Genomic DNA, 13,047 nt, shown 5'->3' with positions numbered 1-13,047 from the left:
GATTATTGTGCTGCACTTTTCTTAGACCTGTCTAAAGCTTTTGACACTGTGGATCATAACATCTTGTGTCATAAACTCTCAGAAATTGGTTTCTCAGAACACACCATTGGTTGGTTCTCTAACTATCTTTCAGACCGGAGGCAATGTGTTCAACATAATGGTACTTCCTCCAGTTATTTAACATTCAACAATGGTGTACCACAAGGCTCAGTCTTAGGACCCACCCTCTTTACAATCTACATAAATAATGTAGGCAAAAACATCCCTAATGCATCCATACATTTCTATGCTGACGACACAGTTGTTTATTGTCGAGCTAAAACAGTTGCTAAGGCTTTCCAGCTTTTGAAATCTGCATTTAACTACATCCAGACTGATTTGTTCCGCCTCAAACTTGTCCTAAATGCCGAAAAAACCAAAGGGATGCTTTTTTCAAATAGGAAGTTGGTCCCAGCAGTTCTTCCTCCGATTTTATCCTCAAATGGTGTCCCTATTTGGGTATCTTGGTCGACTCACATCTTTCTTTTAAGCTCCATGTGAAAAACTTGGTAAAGAAACTAAAAGTTAAACAGGGTTTCTTTTTCAGAAACAAATCCTGTCTAACCCTGAATGCTAGAAAACGCCTTGTAACTGTGACTTTCCTTCCCTCAATCGATTTTGGTGACATTATTTACATGAACGCTCCTACAAGAACCCTGCAGATGTTGGATGCTGTCTATCATGGTGCACAAAGATTCATAACTGGCTGTGATTATCATACCCACCACTGCACTCTGTATTCATTGGTTAACTGGACATCATTAACTTCACGCAGACTCTCTCACTGGTACATTTTCATCTTTAAATCACTTCTTGGTCTGTTGCCTTCATACATCTCCTCCTACATGTCTCTGTGTGAGTGCAGCTACGGAGTGCGCTCTCAGGACATTATTACCTGCAGTGTTCCCTCAATGAGGACTGAACTAGGCAAAAGGGCCTTCTCCTACTCCGCTCCTGTTTCCTGGAGTATCTTACAAAAAGATTTGAAGCTCTCGACCTTGACCTCTCTAAGTGGCTTTAAGAATCTGTTGGACTCCTGGCAGGGTCCAATGCAGACATGTTCCTGTTTTTAGTTTTCTACATTTGTCTTGGAATCTAGCTGTTTTTTGTTTTGTTACCTTTTTCCTTTTAGCCATCCTATTTGTTAAAAAAAAAAAAAACTGTAGTATGCTTTTTTATAACTGTTTATTGTTGTTGCTGTTGTCCATTGTTGTCATCTTTCTTTGTTGAAATCAGGTCTCTCTTGTAAATGAGTCCTCGAGGCTCAATGGGATTTACCTGTATAAATAAAGGTTGATTGATAGTTAATGAACTGATAACTGATCATCATATTGATTTATTCCGTCTAACAGAAATGTTGGTTATGTACTGTAACCCCAGATTCTATGAGTATAGGCGTAGCCCTTTAAGGCTGCCGCTAGTGGGTTTATCACTAGGCGCTCAGCGCTGCACTGAAAAACTTTAGTCCACGCCCACCTGCTGTGTGTGGGCCTCGCCCCCGGTCCGTATAAATTACAGTGAGACCGGGTAATCAGTTCCCAAAATAGCTTTTTTCCTTCATCCATTTAGGAAACAGTGAGGCCAAGAGCTTAAAGGGCTATGCCTATACTCATAGAATCTGGGGTTACAGTACGTAACCAACATTCTATTTCGTACTTGTGGTTCCTAGAATTTACAAAAACAGAAAGGGAGGAAGATATTTCAGTTATCAGGCTCCTCTCTTGAGGAACACACTTCCAATCTTTGTCCGTGAGGCTGACACATTATCCAGCTTTAAAACTAGGCTTAAGACTTTCCTTTTTGCTAAATCCTATAGTTAGGGTCAGCTTGGGTATCCTGAGCTGTCCCTTAGTTATGCTGCTATAGGCTTAGACTGCTGGAGGACAAATGGACAGTCTTTACTTACTCTGCTAAACCTGTTTTGTATTTGTAATTATTTTTTTCTATCCTTAACATGTGTTTTTTTGTCTTTCAGATACACCTGGACCTATACCTGGACCTACCATTCTATGTTCGTTTGTCTGTCCTTCCTGTTCTCTCAAACCAGCCGGTCAAAGCAGATGGCCACTTGTCCTGAGCCTGGTTCTGCTGGAGGTTTCTTCCTATTAAAAGGGAGTTTTTCCTTTCCACTGTTGCCACTGTGCTTGCTCAGGATGGGAGACTGCAACGAAGCCAAGATTCAACTTGTCTGCTGGATTCCTTAGATAGAGAACTTTACTAATTGGCTTTTATGTATGTGAATGTTTCTGTAAAGTGCCCTGAGACAACTTTGTTGTGATTTGGCGCTATATAAATAAACTGAATTGAATTGTATAAGCTTGGGCATTTAAGGCTGTTACTGGTGGGTTAACACTAGAAGTCCCAGAGAAGGGTCATTTAACATTTCTACCTTTGGAACCCAGAGACGGGTCGAGTGACCTGAAGGATTTTAGCTAACATCCTATAATGAGCTGTTAACAGGCGCTTTTGTTTTGTAAATAAGGCCATTACTGGTGCACCATAGGAGGGGGCACGCTTAACTCCCAACTAACTGTTTTCCATTGAGTTTAGCCATTTAGTTTCTAGTTAGTTATATTCAGTTTATTGTATTTTATAATATGAAGATTTTTTATATATATACTGGTGGCACGTTGTTGCACATTTTGAACAAATTGAAGTCGATTTACCGTTTATTTTTCAATTGGTTTGGCTCATTTCTTGAAACCGAGATGACATTCTCAAAACACCATGTGAAACACAACTCAAGAGACTTTGCATTTTGAGGTTACTGACAATTTGTATGAAACACATATTTTGTTTTGATATATATAGTATTTAGCTTAGTTTTGAGCAAAAAAGCACAGACCATAAGCAATTGTGTGTAAGTCAAGAGGACTAAAACTTCAGCATGAGAAATATAAAAAACAACAACAGTTATTTGTTTCCATGCTTTTTATTTTTGTCATAAAAATACAAGGGATAAAACAATTCTACACATATTTACACTATGCTCTAGTGGGGGGGCTGCGTGTGTGTGAGGGGCATGTCCTCCTTGTGTGACTGGCATTTCAGCACTCACTCAGCAGTCCATCTGCACTGTCGAAACATACCTGGCACTACCAGGGTATGTCCCTGGTACATTTGCCACATCTGTATTTGTAGCAGTTGACGCATCTCACAGTTGCACAATTGTTCGTGCATCGATGTTTGATCTGACACTTTGCCCTTTTGCCAGGGCTGGGTGTGGAAGGTTGTTGCTGAAGCAGTTTCTCCTTGCGTGCCTTCTTCTCACAATTAATTTGGTTATTTTTTTCTAAACTGTCATTTTGAACCCACTTCTCTTTTTTCTGAAAGAAAAACATTACTAAAATCTTTTAGAAAAACTTTTGCATATATCTTGAAACAGATTGTATGTTTTGCAAACTTTTGTTTTGTTTTGCTCATTTGGCAAAATGACCTGGATAATGCATCTCTCCCAAAACACTTCATGTATGCTTCAAAACAAAATATGTGTTTCATACAAATTGTCAGTAACCTCAAAATGCAAAGTCTCTTGAGTTGTGTTTCACATGGTGTTTTGAGAATGTCATCTCGGTTTCAAGAAATGAGCCAAATCAATTGAAAAATAAACGGTAAATCGACTTCAATTTGTTCAAAATGTGCACCAACGTGCCACCAAGAGATATAAGTTCAAAATATAACCAGTTGATTTCGCATCTGTTTGGAGTATTAGACGGACGTTTGTGTGAGTTCAGCTTATCTCTCCCCTGCTGATTCCTAAGGCAATGGCCACATTTACAAATGAAAGGATGCTAATTGGAGCCATCAGAGTTGTCCAGTTTGGAGCACTACTTTGACTAAGGCTGCACTTTTTTGCGCAAGTGAACCTGGCTTCTAAATCCCCCGCTCCCTGGATTGGACATTGGAATGCAGTCTGGTGAGGTGGGTGTGTCTGAGTTACTTGTGTGCATATTTAAAACAAATGGCAGTTAATGGCCCGCAAATTGTTGAGGAGAAGGAGGGGGTTTGTCCTCAGGATCTTGAAAATCTAGTCACTCTAGTGCTAAGGGTCTTTTGACCCTTTTTCAGGACTTCTGGGGGGAGGTCGAAATTCCTGGGACTTCTAGTGTTAAACCATCGTTCCTCTCTTTCCAGGATGTGAACATTGTCATCCCTGAAAGAGTGACCCGTGGCCAGGAGATGAGTGTAGACCACAGAATCCTGGCCTGATGATGTTGGTCTTCTGTGTTGGGCCATCCTTTTGGCCAGTGACTGTTTAGTTTCCCCAATGTAAGAGTGATCACAGCCCTCCTGACACTGAACAGCATACACAACATTACTCTGTTTGTGCCGGGGGACTGGATCTTTTGGATGAACCAGTCTTTGCCGTAATGTATTTTGGGGTTTAAAAGCCACTGGGACGTTGTGTTTAGAAAATAAACCTCTCAGTTTCTCTGATACTCCCTCAGCATACGGAATGACCACTGGTCTGGGGTCCTCCTTTTCACCTGATGGCTGACTGCAGTCCTGTTTGGGTTTCTTCTCTGCTTTCAGGAAGGACCAGTTAGGATATCCACATTGTTCTAGAGCCTGTCTTGTGTGGGATTTCTCCTTCTTCCTGGCTCCTGAGTTAGTGGGAACGCTGTCTGCTCTGTGATACAGAGTCCTGATGACTCAACTTGTGCTCCAAAGGGTGATGGGAGTCAAACTGCAAATACTGGTCTGTGTGGGTGGGTTTGCAGTACACCTCAGTTTGCAAATGTCCTCTATCAGAGACTGAGACTTCACAGTCCAAGAAAGCCAACTTGCCATTTTTTTTACATCTTCTCGTGTGAACTTGATGTATTTATCCATAGAGTTGATGTGGTCAGTAAAATGTTGGACTTCCTGAGATTTAATTTTAACCTAGGTGTCGGTAACATACCTGAACCAATGATGGTGGTTGGTGGTGTTCCTGAAAACGACGTCAAGGCTCTCTTTTCTACCTCCTCCATGTACAGGTTGGCAACAATAGGAGAAACTGGAGACCCCATAGCACACCCATGTTTCTGCCAATAATATTGCTCCCCATATGTGAAGTAGGTTGACTGCAGGCACAGTTTCAAGAGTTGACACAGTTGTTCTGTGGAAAGTGTGGTCCTACTGCTCAGAATGGTGTCTGATTTTAATCTTAAACTGACCACCTCTACTGCATCATCAGAATGCATGCAAAAATTGATGTGACATCAAAAGAGACCATTGTTTCATCAGTCTCCATGATGACATCCCTCACCTTATCCACAAAGTCCATGGTGTTCTGTATGTGGTGTTCTGAGCTGCCAACCAAAGGGATGAGTACAGACGCCAGATATTTGGAAACATTGTAAGTGACAGAGTAAATCACGCTAACAATTGGTCTTAAAGGTACACCTTGTTTGTGGATTTTAGGTAAACCATACAGACTAGGTGTGGCCTCCCCTGGGTACAGTCTGTGGTACAGAATATGGTCAATAGCCTTGCCCTGCTCCAAATTTTCAGGCAATCTATTAACTTATTCTCATAACCACTTCCTGGATCTCTCTTCAGAGGTTCATAAGTGTTTAAGTCACTAAGGAGTGTCATAACTTTCTCATGATAGTCTTTCTGGTTCAAAATCACTGTGCACCTTCCTTTGTCTGCTGGGAGAATGTTCATGTTTTTGGCTTTGCTAAGAGTGGTGAGTGCATCCCTCTCCTCTCTACTAATGTTGGAAGGTGGTGGTTTGGCATTGCTGAGGCAGGCTGAAATTTTGATTCTGAGCTGAATACAGCACCTCAGACTGAGGAAGTCTTTCGGATGAAAGACGAAACGTATCTACATTTTTTTGCTTTGTTTTTTTTTTTTGAATGTCCAGAGGACTAGATTGAACTTTTTTAGATTTTAAATTTAATAGACTCATTTGGTTTTACCCAAAACGTCTTCCCATCTACTCATTCTTATCAGCACACTTGATTTAGTTCTGACCTATGGTATAGAGATTAAGGACTTGGTAATAGTTCCTCAAAATCCTATTCTGTCTGACCATTTTTTAATAACATTTGAGTTTACATTAAATGACTGCACAGTCACAGTGCAGCCCAAAGACCCCAATGATGAGAAACACAAATGGACCTAGTGTTCCCTTGCCCGGATGTGGGTCACCGGGGCCCCACTCTGGAGCCAGGCCTGGATGTGGGGCACGTGGGCGAGCGCCTGGTGGCCGGGCTTTTACCCATGGAGCTCGGCCGGGCACAGCTCGAAGAGGAGACGTGGGTCCCCCTTCCCATGGGCTCACCACCTGTGGGAGGGGCCAAAGGGGTCGGGTGCAATGTGGGATGGGTGGTGGCCGAGGGCGGGGACCCTGGCGGTCTGATACTCAGCTACAGAAGCTGGCTATTGGGACGTGGAATGTCACCTCACTGGTGTGTGAGGCTGAGAGGTTCCGGCTAGAAATAGTCGGACTCACCTCTACGCATGGCTCGGGCTCTGGAACCAGTTTCCTTGAGAGGAGCTGGACACTCTTCCACTCTGGAGTTGCCCCTGGTGAGAGGCGCCGAGCAGGCGTGGGCGCACTTATTGCCCCCCAACTTGGTGCCTGTGTATTGGGGTTCACCCCAGTGAATGAGAGGGTGGCCTCCCTCCGCCTACGTGTGGGGGGACAGGTTCTGACTGTCATTTGTGCTTATGCACCAAACGGCAGTTCACATTATCCACCCTTTCTGGAGTCTTTGGAGGGGGTACTGGAAAGTGCACCTTCTGGGGACTCCCTTGTTCTGCTGGGGGACTTCAATGCTCATGTGGCCAATGACAGTGAGACCTGGAGGGGTGTGATTGGGAGGAACGGCCCCCCTGATCTGAACCAGAGTGGTGTTCTGTTGTTGGACTTCTGTGCTCGTCATGGATTGTCAATAACGAACACCTTGTTCAAGCATAAGGGTACGTGGGAGTTTGCCCAACCAGTCTACATGTGCTTTGTGGACTTGGAGAAAGCGTTCGACCGCGTCCCTCGGGGGGCCCTGTGGGGGGTACTCTGGGAGTATGGGGTACCAGGCTCTTTGATATGGGCTGTTAGGTCCCTGTATGACCGGTGTCAGAGCCTGGTCCACATCGCCGGCAGTAAGTCGGGCTTGTTCCCAGTGAGAGTTGGAGTCCGCCAAGGTTGCCCTTTGTCACCGATTCTGTTCATAACTTTTATGGACAGAATTTCTAGGTGCAGCCAAGGTGTTGAGGGGATCCGTTTTGGTGGCCTTAGGATTGCGTCTCTGCTTTTTGCAGATGATGTGGTCTTATTGGCTTCATCAGATCGTGATCTACAGCTTTTGCTGGAGCGGTTCGCAGCCGAATGCGATGCGGCCGGGATGAAGATCAGTTCCTCCAAATCCGAGGCCATGGTCTTGAGCCGGAAAAGGGTAGAGTGCCCTCTCCGGGTCAGGGAGGAGGTCCTACCCCAAGTGGAGGAGTTCAAGTATCTTGGGGTCTTGTTCACAAATGAGGGAAAAATGGAGCGTGAGATCGATAGGCGGATAGGTGCAGCATCTGCAGTGAAGCGGGCGCTGTACAGGTCTGTCGTGGTGAAGAGAGAGCTGAGTCAAAAGGCGAAGCTCTCAATTTACCGATCGATCTACGTTCCCACCCTCATCTATGGTCACGAGCTTTGGGTTGTGACCGAAAGAATGAGATCTCGGATACAAGCGGCCAAAATGAGTTTTCTCCGCAGGGTGTCTGGGCTCTCCCTTAGAGACAGGGTGAGAAGCTCGATCATCCGGGAGGGACTTGGAGTAGAGCCGCTGCTTCTCCACGTCGAGAGGAGCCAGTTGAGGTGGCTTGGGCATCTGTTTAGGATGCCTTCTGGACGCCTCCCTGGTGAGGTGTTCCGGACACGTCCCACCGGAAGGAGGCCCAGAGGAAGACCCAAGACACGCTGGAGGGACTATGTTTCTTGGCTGGCCTGGGAACGCTTCGGGATTCCCCCGGAAGAGCTGGCCCAAGTGGCTGGGGAGAGGGAAGCCTGGGCCTCCCTACTTAGGCTGCTACCCCCGCGACCCGACCCCGGATAAGTGGAAGAAAATGGATGGATGGATGACTACACAGTCACGGAGAGTAAATTTCATCTCAGCAGGTGCTTATCAGAAAATGTTGTAACCAAATTTAAACAATCTCTTCTATCAATGTTTTCCTCTGTCTTGCAGAGTAATGCATCAGAGAACAGTAACTTAGATCATCTAGTTAATCATCTTACAACTTCAATGCAAACTTCACTTGATAAAATTGCTCCACTAAAAAAGAAAGTAATCAATCAGAGGAAACTGGCTCCTTGGTTCAATTCTGAGTTACATACTTTAAAGCAGGCATCTAGAAACCAGGAGAAAAAATGGCACTCTACTAATGTTGAAGAATTTTATTTAACTTGAAAAGATAGTCTGCTAACATATAAAAAAGCTCTCCGTAAAGCTAGAACTTTATATTACTCATCTTTAATAGAGGAGAATAAAAATAACCCTAGATTTCTGTTTAGTACTATTGCTAGACTAATTAAAAGTCCCATCTCTATTGAACCATGTATCCCTACAACTACAAGCAGTGACGACTTCATGAGATTCTTTATAAATAAAATTATTTCAATTAGAGAGGAAATTCAAACCATCCTTCCTTCTACTATCTCTAGTCCCCTGTCAAATGAGGCAACTTTAAAAATTTCACTAGAGCCTGATTTATGTTTGGACAGTTTTTGTCCTGTTGAGCTCTCTGAAATGTCAAAAATAATAGCTTCATCCAAACCATCCACATTAATTAATGTCCACATTTTGGATCTACTTAATTTGTCTTTAATGAATGGTTATGTACCACAGCGCTTTAAGGTTGCTGTAATTAAACCTTTACTTAAGAAGTCTGACCTTTTTTCAGAAATTCTGGCCAACTATAGACCTATATCTAATCTAACTTTCATCTAAAAAATTCTAGAGAAACTAGTTGCAGGTCAGTTGTGTGAACATCTACAAAGAAATAATCTGCTTGAAGAGTTTCAGTCAGGGTTTAGAGCTTATCATAGCACAGAAACAGCACTAGTAAAAGTAACTAATGATATTCTCATGGCCTCAGACAATGGACTTCTGTCTATACTGGTCCTGTTAGACCTCACTGCTGCATTTGATATGGATGATCACAATATTTTACTACAGAGGCTTGAATATGATATTGGGATTACAGGAACAGCTCTAAAATTGTTTAAATCATATCTATCGGATAGATTCCAGTTTGTAAATGTAAATAATAAATCTTCTTCATACACCAAAGTTAGTCATGGAGTTCCTCAGGGCTTAGTACTTGGGCCAATACTCTTTACTTTATATATGCTTCCATTAGGTAAAATTATTAAACAGCCTGGGATAAATTTTTACTGTTATGCTGATGACACACAATTATATTTGTCCATTAAACCCAACAAATCCAATCAGCTACTTAGACTACAAGCATGTCTTAAAGACACAAAAACCTGGATGACCCTTCATTTTCTCCTGTTAAACACAGACAAGACTGAGGTTTGGTTTTTGGACCTGAGCACCTTAGGAATGAATTTGTCAGTCTTTCTCCCTCCTTAGATAGCATTAATCTGTCCTCCAGCTCTAATGTTAAAAATCTTGGTGTTATTTTTGATCAGGACATGTCTTTTATCCCCCACATTAAAAACGTTATTAGAACTGCCTTCTTCCACCTGTGTAATATCACTAAAATTAGAAACATCTTATCTAAAAATTATGCAGAAAAACTAGTCCATGCATTTGTCACGTCTAAACTAGATAGAGATAGAGAACTAGATAGATAGAGAACTTTACTAATTGGCTTTTATGTATGTGAATGTTCCTGTAAAATGTTCTAAGACAACTTTGTTGTGATTTGGTGCTATATAAATAAACTGAATTGAATTGAATTGATAGTTTGTTATCTTTGGACAGTCATTGTAAATTGTTAGTTCAAAATTGTTTTTACCATCTAAGAAACATTTCAAAACTATGATGTATGGTATCACAGAAAGAACTAAAGCTGATTGTTCATGCTTTTATTTCCTCTCGTTTAGATTACTGTAACAGCCTTTTAATGGGTCTGAATAAATCTTCCCTAGCTTGCCTTCAGTCTGTGCAGAATGCTGCAGCAAGGCTGCTAACTAGAACCCACACAAGAGCCCACATAACACCTGTTCTGGCCTCTCTGTATTGGCTCCCCGTGCATTTCAGTAGTCATTTTAAAATTTTGGCCCTAACTTTCAGGGCACTTCATGGTCAGGCTCCCAAATATTTATTTGACCTTTTAAGCAGCCTCTCTGTCCCACAAGGACTTTGAGATCTTCAGATCAAATGTTGATGTTGGTACCAAGAACTTACTTTAAAACATGTGGAGACAGATCATTCCAAGTTGTGGCCATTAGGCTTTGGAACGCTCTCCCTCTGTCACTGCGCTGCTCAGATTCCATTGTCTCTTTTAAAAAAGATCTTAAGACTTATTTATTCAGATTGGCCTTTAGTTAAATTTTGTTTACTTTTTAGGCCCGAGCAGCGAAGCTCTGGCGAAGGCCTATTGTAATCGCTCTGTTCAGGCTCGAGCTGCAATTTTTTCCGTCAAAGTAATTGGCGTTTTGGGGGCCTTAACATATCCCAAAAATCAACAAATTTGGCAGACGCATCAGGACTGGTGAAAAATTACGTATTTTAAGGGCCTGGCAAAAATCGCAACAGAAACGGCTCAAGAGAGCCACCTGGAAATTTTCAAATTGCCCTCCGCATTAACCTTAGTTTGTCATAGAAACATGAAATTTGGTACACTTGTCCAATTCCCCAAGATGCACAGAAAACCCTCTGGCACAAAAGTTGGACGATGAACAGGAAGGCAGCAATTTTGGAATGCCGGCCCAATTTTCACACCAATTTGGCAGTTTACAGCCTCTGCATTTGAACGAACTCTTCCTAGGGATTTCGCTCATTCGGTTTCAAACTTGGCCATTTAGGTCAAAACGTGTGGGGGATGAAAATTTATCAAAACAGTGCATTTTCGTGCATGCTGAACGGGCAGGGCCAGACCTCAAAGTTTGGCATCTCGCCATGAAAAACGAAACGCTAATAGCTCCTACAGGAAAACTATCTGACACATCAAACCTTCAGTGATTGATCCACATCCGGTCACCTGCAAGACTGAATGGTCAAATCATGACATCACTTAAGCCACGCCCCCTGACAACATGAAGTATAAAGTTTTAACTTGAATGGTCCCTATCTGACCCCTGTCACCTGATCAGCATGATAGTGTGTCCAGTGACGGAAGACATGTTGGTGTAACTTGCTTTCCAACACTGACAGTTTGGGGTGGAGCATGCAGGCGGCGCGACGTGGCGAAGTAAGATGTAACGCCGTCGCCATACGTTTGGCTCTAAATTCCAAAGATTTGAACCGAGTTGCACCAAAATCAGTATGATCGATCATTATCTACCCCTTGAACAGGAAGCCATGATAATTGCCCAATTGCCTCCACAACGCCCCTAGAATATTTTTTGAATCTCAGCCCCAAGCCATTTTTTGACCAATAATTCTGAAACTTGGTGAACATCTGTATCGTCTTAGGACCTATGAAAAAGTCTCTTGGAGCCCTGGTCCAAAACCAACAGGAAGTCGGCCATTTTGGGTCAAATGGTAATTTTGGGGCGTTTCTAATGGCAAATTTTAATGAATTCCTCCTACGGATTTTGAGCGATTGCCTTCAAACTTGGTTAATATGCCCTTAACACATTGGGGAGTAAAAGTTATCAAAAGCTTTCAGTTTCGTTTAGGTTAAAGGGGTGTGGCCAGGCCTCAAAGTTGAGCTTCACACCACAAATTTCCAAACGCTATAACTTTCACATTGAAACACCAAATGCACCAAACTTGGCATGACTCATCCCTGTTGGATGTCTGACAATCCACTGTTGTCGTAATTTGACGTCATCAAAGCCCCGCCCCCTCAGAACAGGAAGTCTCTTTTTTACTTGGAATGCTCCATCTTTGACACCATTGATCTAATCAGGATGATCCTGTGTTAGAAGACAGAAAAGATGGTCTGACTTGATTTAAAGTGCAAACCATTTTTGCTGGAGGATGTGGGCGTGGCGACGTGACAAATCAAGAAGTGACACCGTTGCAATACGTTTGGCTCTAAAATACACAGATTTCAGCCGAGGTGCACCAAAATCACTATGATCGATCATTATCCACCCCTTGAACAGGTATCCATGATAAGTGGCCATTAGCCTCCATAGTGCTATCTACATTATTCTTACAGTTATAACTCAGTGATACATCATCCGATCTGCACCAGATTTATTGTGCGTGATCAGTGAGCACTTCTAGACACATTGATATTGTTGTTTAACATATGACTCTAGTGCGCCCCTACATTATTCCAACAGTTATATCTCAGTGATTCATCAACTGATCAGAACCAGATTTTTTTGTGCATTATTGGTGAGCACGTCTACACACATTGATATTGTGGTTTAACATATGTCTCAAGTGCGCCCACTAGATTATTTAACCAGTTATATCTCAGTGATATATCATCCAATATGCACCAGATTTATTGTGGATGATCACTTAGCACTTCTAGACACAATGGTATTGTTCTTTAACATTGGACTCCATTGCACCCCCTACATTATTTTAACAGTAATAACTCAGTTATATATTGTTCAATCTGTACTAGATTTATTGTGCATGATCAGTGAACCATTTTACACACATTGGGATTGTTGTTAAACATTTGACTCATGAGCACCCCCTAAATTATTCTAAAAGTTATATCTTAGTGATATATCATCCGATCTGCACCAAATTTTGGGTGCGTCATTACTGACCACTTCTAGACTCATTGGTATTGTTGTTTAACATTTGACTCAAGTGCACACCATACATTAGTCCAACAGTTATATATCAGTTAAATATTATCCAATATGTACCATTTTTATTGTGCGTGATCAGTGAGTACCTATAGACACATTGGTATTGTTCTTTA

Source organism: Nematolebias whitei, chromosome 19 (genome assembly GCF_014905685.2).
Source record: "Nematolebias whitei isolate Nwh7 chromosome 19, NemWhi1, whole genome shotgun sequence".
NCBI classification, from domain to species: Eukaryota; Metazoa; Chordata; class Actinopteri; order Cyprinodontiformes; family Rivulidae; genus Nematolebias; species Nematolebias whitei.
The sequence above is the reverse complement of the archived record's forward strand: the minus strand, read 5'-3'. Positions refer to the sequence as shown.